Source organism: Benincasa hispida, chromosome 12, assembly GCF_009727055.1.
Source record: "Benincasa hispida cultivar B227 chromosome 12, ASM972705v1, whole genome shotgun sequence".
Taxonomy (NCBI): domain Eukaryota; kingdom Viridiplantae; phylum Streptophyta; class Magnoliopsida; order Cucurbitales; family Cucurbitaceae; genus Benincasa; species Benincasa hispida.
Genome location: NC_052360.1, coordinates 48,500,023 through 48,512,111, shown reverse-complemented (window position 1 = coordinate 48,512,111; position 12,089 = coordinate 48,500,023).

Genomic DNA, 12,089 nt, shown 5'->3' with positions numbered 1-12,089 from the left:
GCCGTGAAGAGTACCTGGGTTTACCTTTATTGGCGGGTCAGTTGAGGGCTGAGGATTGTGCTCATTTGATTCAGAGGATTACAGCTCGTATTAAAAGTTGGGCAACGCGTCCCTCTCCTTTGCTGGGAGGTTACAGCTTGTAGGTCTGTCTTACAATCCTTTCAGGTGGTTTTGGTGTAGGCATCTTCGTGTTGCCTGCGTGTATAACTCATGAGGTTGATTGTCTGTTACGTAGTTATTTATGAAATGGTAGTGTGGTGATCGTGGGTGGTGCACGGGTGGCGTGGGATGAGGTGTGCTTACCGTTGGGCAAGGGGGGTTGGGTGTGAAGCATGTGGCATCTTGGAACCAGGCTGCTGTTATGAAGCTGCTCTGATCTCTCTTAATTAAATCAGGTTCGTGTATGGGTGGTGGTGAAGGCTTATGTTTTGCGTGGGCGATCTCTGTGGGCTATTCGGAGTGAGGTTGGGAGGTCTTGGTGCTTGAGGGCTATCTTGTGAAATAGAGATAGATTCACAGCATTTGGTTCGTTTGATGTGGTTAGTGATGGTCGGTCTTGTTTTGTTTGGTGGGATCCTTGGCTGCTGGGGGTGCGATTTTGGATTCATATGGGTCTATGGTGGTTTATTGATGTAGGGAGTAGTTTGGAGGCGCGCGTTGTCGGAATTCATGGATGGTGAAGGAGGTTGGAGTTGGCCTACAGTGTCTTGGGAGCTTCTTGAGATCTGGGGTCATATTTTAGGCAGTGGGGTCGAGGGTGGGGGAGGGGGGAAGATTATTGGGTGTGGAGTACCGAATGTGAGGGGTCGGTTTTCTATCGCTAGTGTGTGGGAGAGTTTGCGTCCTCGTCGTCCTAGGGTGTCTTGGGCTGGTATTTTATGGCGGGGTGGGGTATTCCACGTCACTCCTTCTTGCGTGGTTTTTCTTTACTCGGGTCTTGTATGATGTCACATATCTGCTGTCACTGTACTTGATTCGCGCACATCCGGCGCTCGCCTCCCAAGCCGCATCAAGCTAACCTCCCCTAATCTGCTATATCTATTATCTCAAAAAGTTCTCCGCCGGTAAGGTGCCTGTGTAAAAATCACTCAAAACACCATACCTAACTGCCACAGAGGTGATAGTCTGGCCCTCTCGACCCTCACAGCGGTCTTTTTTGAATAAAGCGTTACAAACAAGCAGAAAATATGCAAGAGAATGAGATGAACAGAAGGTCAACCCAAGACCCAAGAAAATTTTTTTTTTGGTACCGACCTTCCCCTTAATTATCATAAAATATCCCAGAAATGCATAGAACTAAGAGGGAATGCTAGACATGCTGAACATGGTGAGTGGCGTGGTATGGCTCCAACTACAAAAACGCCTCGTCCCTCCTTATCTTACTAAAAAAAGTCAACAATTTTTTGAATTAGAAATAAACAACTTTTTCATTTGATATTCTGAAAATTGGAAATGAAATAAATGTTCAAGAAAAAACAAACTTTTTCAAAATGAAGTAAAGAGAATAAATTTTATTTTAAAAATAAAAAAGAAACCAAAGGATTTGAGAAAAAAAAAATAACAACCTTATAGAGCGATTTATCCATGAAAATAAGAATCTATCCCTTAATCAGAATCATGTAGAGCTGAGAGTCAATAAACTCCAGGCATGAAGGGATATTTCTACCCCGAGCGGGCCCTTTTGGATGCTGTTTGTGTGTGGAGGCTTTCGGATTGGTCTATGTCCCACTTATCCTTACACGCCCACAATTTTCTTTTTTAGATCTTCTTCTTGCTTATTTTTGGTGCGGGTACATTTCTCTCATTTTCCCGTTGAAAAAGGTTACTAGATAATAAGACAATGAATTGGCCCTCACATCCAACCCATGAGGCATTTTTCTTGGCAGGAACATTCACCTGGTGTTAGCGAAAGCAGAATAATGAAATGTTTATCTTTTTCATGGAACCCCTCCTCTCACATTTTGATTGCTGACCCTCGTTTTATGTGAAAATTAGTCCTTTCACTTCATTTTTTTCTCCTTTTCTAAAATTAAGAAACTTACCAATACCCAAGCCTCCTTTTGCCCCAGAATGAAAATTTCTTTAGCGCATATCTTTTTTGCGAAAGTTTTAGTTCAGGTTCGTCTTTTTCTTTCTTTGCTGTCGGCATACAAGTGGCGCATATAAAGAAACAGCAGCTCAAACAATATGGAGCCACCAAAGAAGACGGAGACTGGAAAATAGTTTCAATCTATACAAAGAAAGGGGAGGAGATGGGGAAGGGAAGGGACAAAAAGGCATTACGCAAATCCAATCCGAGGAACCTGCCAAAAGGCATAGTTACAAAATATAAAAACTGTGTTAACACAAGATTTGACTAGACCAACCCTCCTTTCCCCGAGACCTTAGGAATCGGTAGTAATTAACTTATTAGCCAAGAATTTTTGTGTGCTTTCCTTTATTACTAGAATTTGATGTGTGTTAGATTTCCAGAACTAGAAATTATGACATGAGTGTGCAAAAAAGGACAAGGAGGGTAAAGCTTTGTATAAATAAAAGAAAAGCTCTCGTTGGCCAATGTTTACCCATTCTTGTGGGTGACAGTAGTTGCTGCTACACCGGATGGATAATTAGAATAGAACAAGTGCTAAAAAGCCCTTGCGGTATTCACTCCAAAGTTTAGTACCGTTCTTGGGCAAGAAATCTCTAGTGGACAACAGGCTGAATGGGAAGCTAAGAAACCACAAATACGACTTACAAGAACACCGGATTACAACACGACACAAACGTGGCAGCACATTGGTTTTTTAATCTAGGTCTAGCATGAAATAGACTCCTTTCTCATGCCAAAGATGTCTAAGTTTTGGGTCTCGTATGCCAAGTTGGATAACCAGGCCACCGTTGACTTTCTATTGACTAAGTCGTTAAATACCAGTTACCTCACAAACTAGTATCAACATCTAATTTGCCGGTCTAGAGTGTGTATCTGAGTATCAGTAGAAGTTGAAAACACATAAGAGTCTCAAATTATTTGCAAAGAAAGTTGTGAGAGCTTATGAATTTTTGTACAAAGTCAGTCGGGTGGATTGAGCCCTTTTTAAGGCCCTTAATTGTCTTGCCTTCAAACATCCCAAGAGAGTGTGTTCTTGCGAAACTGGAATATTATTCTCTAGATGCATTGTAGTAAGCTTTGGTTTAGTTTCTCTTCTCAATTGTGAGTAATGAAGAAAGAAAGTAATATGAGAGTATACCTATTTTTCCTGTATGCATTTTTTTTTTTTCCCCTATTTCCTGTTATATTATTCATTTGGAAAAGGAAGCCCCTGATTTTGAACCCTTTCCATGCCTATTTAATCGATTATATAGTATAGAGTAGATATATAGTCTAATACTCTAAAACATACACAAATTTTGGTGAACAAATAAGGAAATTAATATACTTTTTTATTATCCAAAAAGGAACTTTGCAGATTAATAAGGAACGAGACGTGTTCTCACGTTAGAACATCGTATTAGTGAAAATTTTTGTATTTAAGATTCACAATGTGGATAATTCCAAAGTTAGTGGTAGAGAAACCGAAAAATAGTTCTGTGAACTCACAATATATCTAGCATTAGGAGAAGAGCCAGAGAGGGAACATATAATAATTCTTCTTTATTCAGTCCATTAAAATCAGGTGATATTCTTCCTATGTCGAGTACTAAACAATAAAGTAGCGAAAATTTTCCTTTTACACAAAAATCTCAAGGGTGCCATAGTTGTAGATTCCTTTGAAAGAGAGAAACAGTAGCAATTAGATTAACAACCTAAGCAGCAACAATAATCCTTTTTACCAAATGTACAAGGTCAGATTCTTAACTTTATAGGAGAAATCAGGAAGATGATTAAACCTAATATTTGTGAGAATATCCCAACTCCAAATTTAAAACCCCTTGTTTGAGCGTATTGCTAACGTCAAATCTCAGTTACTAGAGCCTTTAAACCAAAATACTAGAGAATATTCCTTAGATCCCAAGCGGACATAGTTTGAAGTAACTGCATAAACCTATTACACCAGTTCATCCTATGCGCAACAAATAGTTGGATACAAGACACTTACACAACAGATAACTTCACTCCCAGATAGCTATAGTATCAGACATTAAACACTTTATCTGGTAATGGTTCCAATAATTGGTTGATAAAACTTTATCCTATAACGAATATATCCGACCTCCTAATGTAAATAGTATATCTCAAAATCTTCTCATTATCACTTAGTTTACTGGTATTTATAAAAATGTAGCTTATCTCCCCTAGATGGAGGCCTTTCTTATTCGGTACTGATTTACTTCTTCTCGTACAACCTAAACGTCCTTTTCCACATGTGAAAGAGAGAAAGGATCACGTTGAACGTTGACTCCCCAAAATTTTATTGAATAAATTTCTATATGGTGTCTCTGAGTTCCTCTCAATGCTCCAATTTTCATTTACCTCATTTTGTCGCAAGGACATCTTCCATGTTATCTAATATTAAAGAAGGTGCTTAATATAGGATTCCACTTTCATCTATTAACCGATAATAATAGTATTGAGAAAAGAGCTTTGCAGTGGAAATATAGTAATTAGTGGCCCCTATCCCAATTAATTCACCCCTAGTCTGACACTTTAACTTATTCCTACGAATTAATCAGAAAGAGTCTCCATTAAACACACGTGATGCACAATCCCATGGGTGGGAATTGCGACCCCATATAATATCCCCTCCCATCCCTAGCAACTTCTTCATCAAGGTCTTCCATTCTGCATCTTCTGGACTTAATATAGTGACGGTCCTCTCTTCGGTAATGCGATGTAAAGAAAAACACGATTGCACGATCATCTAATGTAAAACCATTCCTACAGCAGAACATGCTAGAAGTTCCCTGCAAATAAAACCCCACTTCTTGCCATTCTCTCCATCCAATTGAACAATTGGCCCATTTGTAAAATAGGTGAAAAAAGATTTATCTGGCCAAACATGCGACCAATAAACCTGCGGAATTCATTGCTGCATTATATCCCATTATCCAACTCTCGGGGTGAGGCACAAAAAACGTGAGCCAAGCCTAATCCTACCGCTTGTTAAACCGTGAGACGAGGAGCCAACAATTGTTCGGCCAGGAGCCCATAGCTTTCTAAGCAAGTCACCCAAAATTCCCGCGCCATTGGCAAGCTCACCCTGTGTATACCACTTCAAGTAAATTAGCGGGAGTAAATGGTAAAACATGATAAAAGGTCCCTATCCACTATTCCGTGCCTGCACGGACACCATATGAATATGTCAGTAAATGGCTGATTTCTAAATTTCAAACATTATAATTTTTTTAACAGCATTAATATCAAGCATCAAAACACGACACCCGAGAAAATTCTTTTTGGTGTACGTAAATCGAACCCAAGAAAACAAACGAAAATTGGCGTTTCATGGTGTCAAGAGTACGAAAAGAGGGTTAATTAACCAATTTGGGCAAGACAGAAAAAGCCGGCCTTTAAGGGACACATACTATAAGAACACTTATGTGGAGTACATTCCCGAGTGCTCAAGATAAACTTCTTGGTGAAAAACTTCAACACCTTGTTGGATCATATAGTTTAAAAAGTTCATCCTTGGTTTTTTAACCAACTTACATTTTTTCTTTCCTTATATAACAAAGAAAGGTAAGAATCCAATCTACTATACCAATAAAAAAATAAGTTGTTTTGCCTTTAACTAATCATAATCGTGTTTACTGATTAGGGCATCATTATGTGGAAGAAATATGACAAGATTAAAGCTAAAAAGATCAAAACTATAACACTTTTGCATCACTTAAATCAGCAAAACTTTCCAAATCCAATAGGTATAAATACAACATTATTTAATTAGAAGAAAAAAAAATTAATTTCACTGGAATGGGTAACAAAAAATATTCAATTGGCATTTTAATAAAGTGCATTATAGCCAAGTCAATGTCCTAATCTGTAGAAAAGTAGGAAATAACACCAAAATTTATGATAACAACCAGAAAAGTCTAAGTGCGTCATATTACACCGTAGTGTCCGCGTAAAGCGTTTAAACTTAAAATATAGTAAAACCATCAATTCAAATCCGCACTCAACCAAGTGAGACCCGAGGAACCAAAAAAAAACATTTTCTTCTCTTTTTTTATTTTTCAGATGGTCCGAGGTCTCCTGCTGGCCACCAGATATCTCCCACGTTCTGCAAGTTTTCCCTACAAATGTGTCGCCCCTCAAATCCGTTGATGTGCTCCTTATCCTTTCTCCCGAAAAGAGTGGCCTCACTTGGTGGCTTGCCTGTTGTAATGAGACATTCTGTCCTACCTAGAAAAATCAATGCAGAAACAAAGAGATACCCGAAGGCTAACACTTCTAGCAGAAGAGAAAAACCAGTGAGTGTGCTTTGGTGCCACTTCGGTACTTCTGGTTCCAACAAGGCATATTCCTTTTCAATGTAAAGCTAAATATATGGATTAAAGACTTTTACTTTTCTCTCCGATAGGAATTTCATATATAGTCTTGATGAATACTAATAAGGCATTTTGCTTAAACAGGATGAAAAAGGAAAAGGGGGGCCCTGAAAAACTCAAAACTATAGACTCCAAGAATTAGAAATAAACAATAAGCCTAAGACGTTCCTAATTCACGAAAAAGAGACCCTGTTCGTGTGAAAGAGGCTTGTACCCTACATTCTATAAGTTGGAGTAAAGGTAGAAAGTTTATAGAGGGGGTGGATTTAGGTTTTAAACCTTTGTCTATATCTTGTGTAATAACTATATAATGTAATTCAAACAAATTCATTTAACATAAGGTCTAGGTTTTCATCCCGAAAACATCTGATGAATTGAAAATTTGTATTTGTGCAATGCAACAAGAGAAGAAGAGACTATTTAACAATACCGAAATTTGGCGCCCAATCGGATTCTAGCCAGTTGTACTCTGGCCTAAAAGTTAAATATCTATCCTCTCACGAAATATCGTAAGAGAGCTATATAGACCCTGCAGGTGTAGTAAGCCTGTAGAAGCGACCATTGCATATATATGAAAAAGTTTTGGCACTATTCATTGAAACAAAGTATTACAAGAATGGTGATATTCGATCAAAACACCCAACCTGTTGATTTGATTTAAATAAAAAAAGCGCTTTTCGCTGAGGCAGAGAAGATCCTGCCCTTACGGTTACTTTAGACACGCAACGTTTCGCCGGTATGTATTGAAAGTAAATCCCAGAACTCTTTACATCTTATAAGTATACGCATAGAGGGTGACCGGGTAAATGACATCTCGGCTCTTCTGCGCCCTTAAGAGCGTTTAGCATTAAGTCCCGTAACCTAATTAAGCTAAGCTTTGTAAAGGCGTCGACTAGGACCCGAAAAGCGCCAAATTTTCGTGTGAGACAGGTTGTATAAACACCTCAATCAACTGCACTTGAAATTACAAGTTTGACTTAAATGGGAAGGCCTCTAGTATCCCGAGCCTTAGATGTCCTAAAACCTGTATCCTTTTCCTCCTTGCTTTCCCCGGTGTAGTTAAACCATTCCTTGATTTGCAATAAATGAGAACAAGTAAAAATTCTCTTTTGGCTCAAACAGTTGCCAAGGCGCGCAGATTTTGCAACGTTGCTTTTTTTGTTCATTTCTACCCTGGTTTTTATAAGATCCCCTCCATAACAAGAATCTAACCAAATGTAAGAATGGAAAAGGGTTTCAAGAAAGGGTTCTAATAAAAAAAGAAAACTCCAAACATAAAATAAGATTTCATTTTTTACGTGGCAAAATTAAAAGACCCTGCCCTCTCTCAATGGCGATATTCCAGGTACAGAGGTGCATCGCAAAAATCTGGACACTCGTATACCATAAATCTGCAAAGTTAGTTGTGCAAAACGCATGTTGACCATCTTACCTCAAGAATCAAAATATCTAGGCGAGAAAGCATCATGGTGAACAAGAACAAAGTACTCTAATAAGAATAAGTCCAATGTGACCGTGAAAGTTACATATATAAGGAACTAGAGTAATAATCAAAAATCTTTGTTTTGCCCAGCTGAATAGTATCGAAGATTGGTGTTCCCCCAAATGGGCGATCCCTAATCGATGTTACCATTCAAATTCTAGAACCAATTCAATAAAAGGAAACTAATCTCTTCTCCAAATTACACATTCAAACTCGCGAAAGAATACTGGAAAATGAACGAAGCGTGGAAAGTTGTACTGGTGCCACCTATACAAACCTTCCTCCTCCTACTAGTAAAAAAGGGTCTCTCGCTCTTACCTAATAGGAGAGAATTTCCAAGAGATATAAACATGACAGAATGTGAAATTCTATTATCAATTAATATAGCATCCACAACGATGGTTTTCCCGGTATTCACATCCGACACAACACATTGTCTCAACTACCACGTGCCTATCTCTCAGAATGATATTGTTGGAATTTACAATCAGCCTATATCATCCAATGTTTGAAAAACAGAATGATCTTTACAAGGCCACTTATTTTCAAAATAAAGCATAATATCACGTAATTCGGTATGGCCATCACTAGAGAAAACCAGCATTAGTTCTAAATTTAAATTGTAGGGGCATACAAGACAGAAAAAACTTTAATGATAGAAAAAGAGGCGGCGTAAAAACCTAAGAGAAGCCACAAGATAGACCACTTAATTTATGTTTTCTTCGATTCTCACTTATCTCCATCAGACATTTTAGCTTGGAACCTGGACATTCGCTCTTTTAATCTATTTGTTATAGTTAATGTATCCTTAGTCCTTTCCTTGTATTTCCCTTTGTTATAGTATCTTGTCTTTTATAGCATTCAGACTCTCTTTCATTGATATGCAATTGCGAAAATCTTCATTTCCTTTTTTATTTTTTATTTTTATTAACTTATTTATTTATGGGTATTTATTTATTAAACAATAAAAAAAAAAAACAAACTCACAAACTTGTATACCTTTGCCGTTCCAGGTGTGTATTGCCAGATAGGTGGATTTCTTTTATTTCTTTCAAACATTTTTTTAATTAAACAAATTAGTGAAACCCAAAGAGATAGGTAATAAAGCGAGACGGTACACCATCCTCCATTTCAAGCCGGGGATAAAAGGAGAATTAACCCCCCTCCCCAAGTGGAAATGTATGAAAGAATCAGCAATAAACACAAACTGAAAAATAACCCTAGCATCAACAGAGGCAGCTGTGATTAATTTACACGTTGTTTACAGAAGAATGAATCCTGAGATCCCGGTGTCCTGTTAAGTTGTTTTCCTCAAATGATGTCCCTATGATTCTAAATTAGCCAAACAATATTATCCCGCAAGTAAACGTGTACTCGAGGATAACGAATACTTAACGTAAGATGTGACCAATAACCACCAAATCATCCTAGCCCTGTCCTTTAAAAAGCCAAAACGTTAAGCACCCGCTCAACCACAACTGTTTACTTAGTTAAATAGAACCCAGTGTTAAGCCAAATATAGAAAAGGCCCCTAGTTTAAAGTTTGTCCTTCCCACCGGTGTGAGGTTCCATGAATAATTCTCTTTTTCTTAAAAAAAATGGGCGTTAATCTTTAGTTACTATTTCTAGTTTTGGAAACCTCCTTTTTTGTTTCAGCTATCCGGATTTTTGCACTACTTGGTCTTGTTAATTTGTATTGACCTCTAAATATATTCTTTCCTTTTTGCAATAAAAGCAATTTGTTTCTCCAGACTTAAAAACAAAATAAATCCCAATTACAAAAGATAAAGAGGCTCACTCATCCATCCACAAAGTCTCTAAAACACAGAGTCAGATTAAACACCTCAAGAAATTTTCCCTATAAAAAAATCACTTTATTCCAAACTATCAACCAAACAATTAAATTAGAAAAAGAAAAAAATCGTCCAAGAAAAGTAGTTACAGTATGGGGAAAGACTAATACTATCCTGATCCATTGCTGAATGTTAGCTCATCATCAAGAGTTTTATCCATGTTCATTTCATTAAAAGCATGTTTTCTGTGGCCATTAGTAATCCCCAAATGCAACCTGTTTAAAGTTAGTTCGAATACTTGAGGACATTCTCAAATCAAAACACCTAAACAAAACGTCTATTTGAAAAAATCGAGTTATTAGAAATAGCGCCGAAGAAAATAAAGGGACCTGCTGACATGTCCTACGCAAGAAAGGGTCATATAAAGAAACTTTACTTGTTCCAAGTTTAAGATCAATCCAACACACTTACAGCCCACTGATACAATCCATGTAAGGCCTCAAGCATAGCCTCGCCAATTGTCTTCTGCCAAATAAATAATTACACAGTTAATATACCACAAAATCAAAATGGTAAACTAATTTCCAACAGAATTGAGGACAGATGGCCAACTGAAACAAGTGGGGTTTAGAACATCATAAATACCTTCTTGCTGTATTCTTTATTGTGGGAGCGGTCACCCATGATTTATGTTTCGTCTTTCATTTCCTTTTCCGGGCTTGGATTCACTTTCACTTACCGAAGTTGAGTGGCTCCATGTCACAGCTATATAGCTTGTCACAACTCAACACTTATTCAATCGGAACTTATCCCCTTACACCGGAGAGAGAGAAGGCATGATCCACCCACCCCTATTGCAAGGATTTGGCACTTCTTCACCAGCAAACTCCACACGTCGACCCAGGAGGTGAGGTCTTTCAACGCTGCCGATTGGATGCCTGGGTTTAATCAGATACAATTTGAAGGGTTTTGTAGGTTCATTGATCATGGCTTAACAGAAGAACTTTCTAAGTTTCCAAAAATGGAAGATACAGATCAAGAAATTGAATTTCAATTATTTGTGGTGGTAGAACCATTGATAAAAGAAAGAGATGCTGTATATGAATCACTACCGGGGTCCCCGGCCAGAACCACACGTGCAAGTTTCCCTACATGTGGCTCATCCGTGCTTTTCGAGGCGCTGCCTGTGACTCAGCATGGGAGAAGGGGGCGGAACTGCACACTTTCGTGTTCAGAGCATTGTCCGAGTGAATAGGCAGCGCCTACCACGCAAAGCTTTCTTGAAGAGGCTTGACTTCTTTAGAAAAGTGGATTTTGAAATCGAACAGATATTGATTTTGATGAATGGAAAGAAGGAGGATATATAGATTTGCGTGCGGAAGAACTCTGCCCGAGAAGTTAGCCCGAGAAGCTTGAGCTTAAAAGTGGTATCGTACACAATTGATATAAATAAGCGCTTTTGTGGGCTACGGGTGGAGGGCTATGAGATCGTTCACTAAATCCTGGGGAAAGAACTCCCTGAGCCTTAGTTGGAAGCTAAACCAAAGCTAAGCTTGTAGGCTCGTAGAGAAAGCAATTTTTCGGGTATACCCAAAGATCTATGTTCCCTACTTATCTTCTTTTTCAGAACCGTTGAAGAAAATTTGTCAATCATGAGGAGTTTCGTCTTCTTCTTCGCCTACCACTAATAGAATAGCTTCGTCCGGGAAATGCGTCCCCTTACTAATCAAATCAAGCACAGAAAGAAGCAAGTAATCCCTTACCTAGTCAACTGGTCAATCTGTCTACGATTTCCGGATCGTGTTCGTGAACCTATAAAGAACTTTTCTAATTACTCCTCGGAAATGACTGAAAGACTGGCCTACGACCCTTCACAGAAAAAGGGTCTCTGCTTCAAGGAATTTCAGATATAAGCAGTGATTTCAAATCCAGAGGTTTCCCGTACTCGAAAATCTCTTCCCTCTTTCGGGGTTACCTACTTGAGGGCTTATAAATGGCTTTGGCACAAAGCTTCTCTCCCTATCGGTCGAGAAGCTCAAATTAGTAAACGGAAAAACGGAAAAGAAGATGCAAAAGCTTTCGCACTTACTCGCATACACTCTTTTTATCAGTATTTGGTACTTGTACTCTATGTCAGTCTCATTAGAAAATAATAGAGCTCAGAGAATGGCAAAAGCCGCTTTTATAAAGCCTTCCTCCCTCCTTGAACTCAAAGGATTAAACCCGAACGCTCCGCTCCCTGGGACCCGAACGATTCCACAGCGTAGAGCTTCAATCAATAGGCCATTTCAGTCTTCTTTTATCCCCAGCAATGCCCAAAGACTCTCATGCCTTTCTTGGTGGAA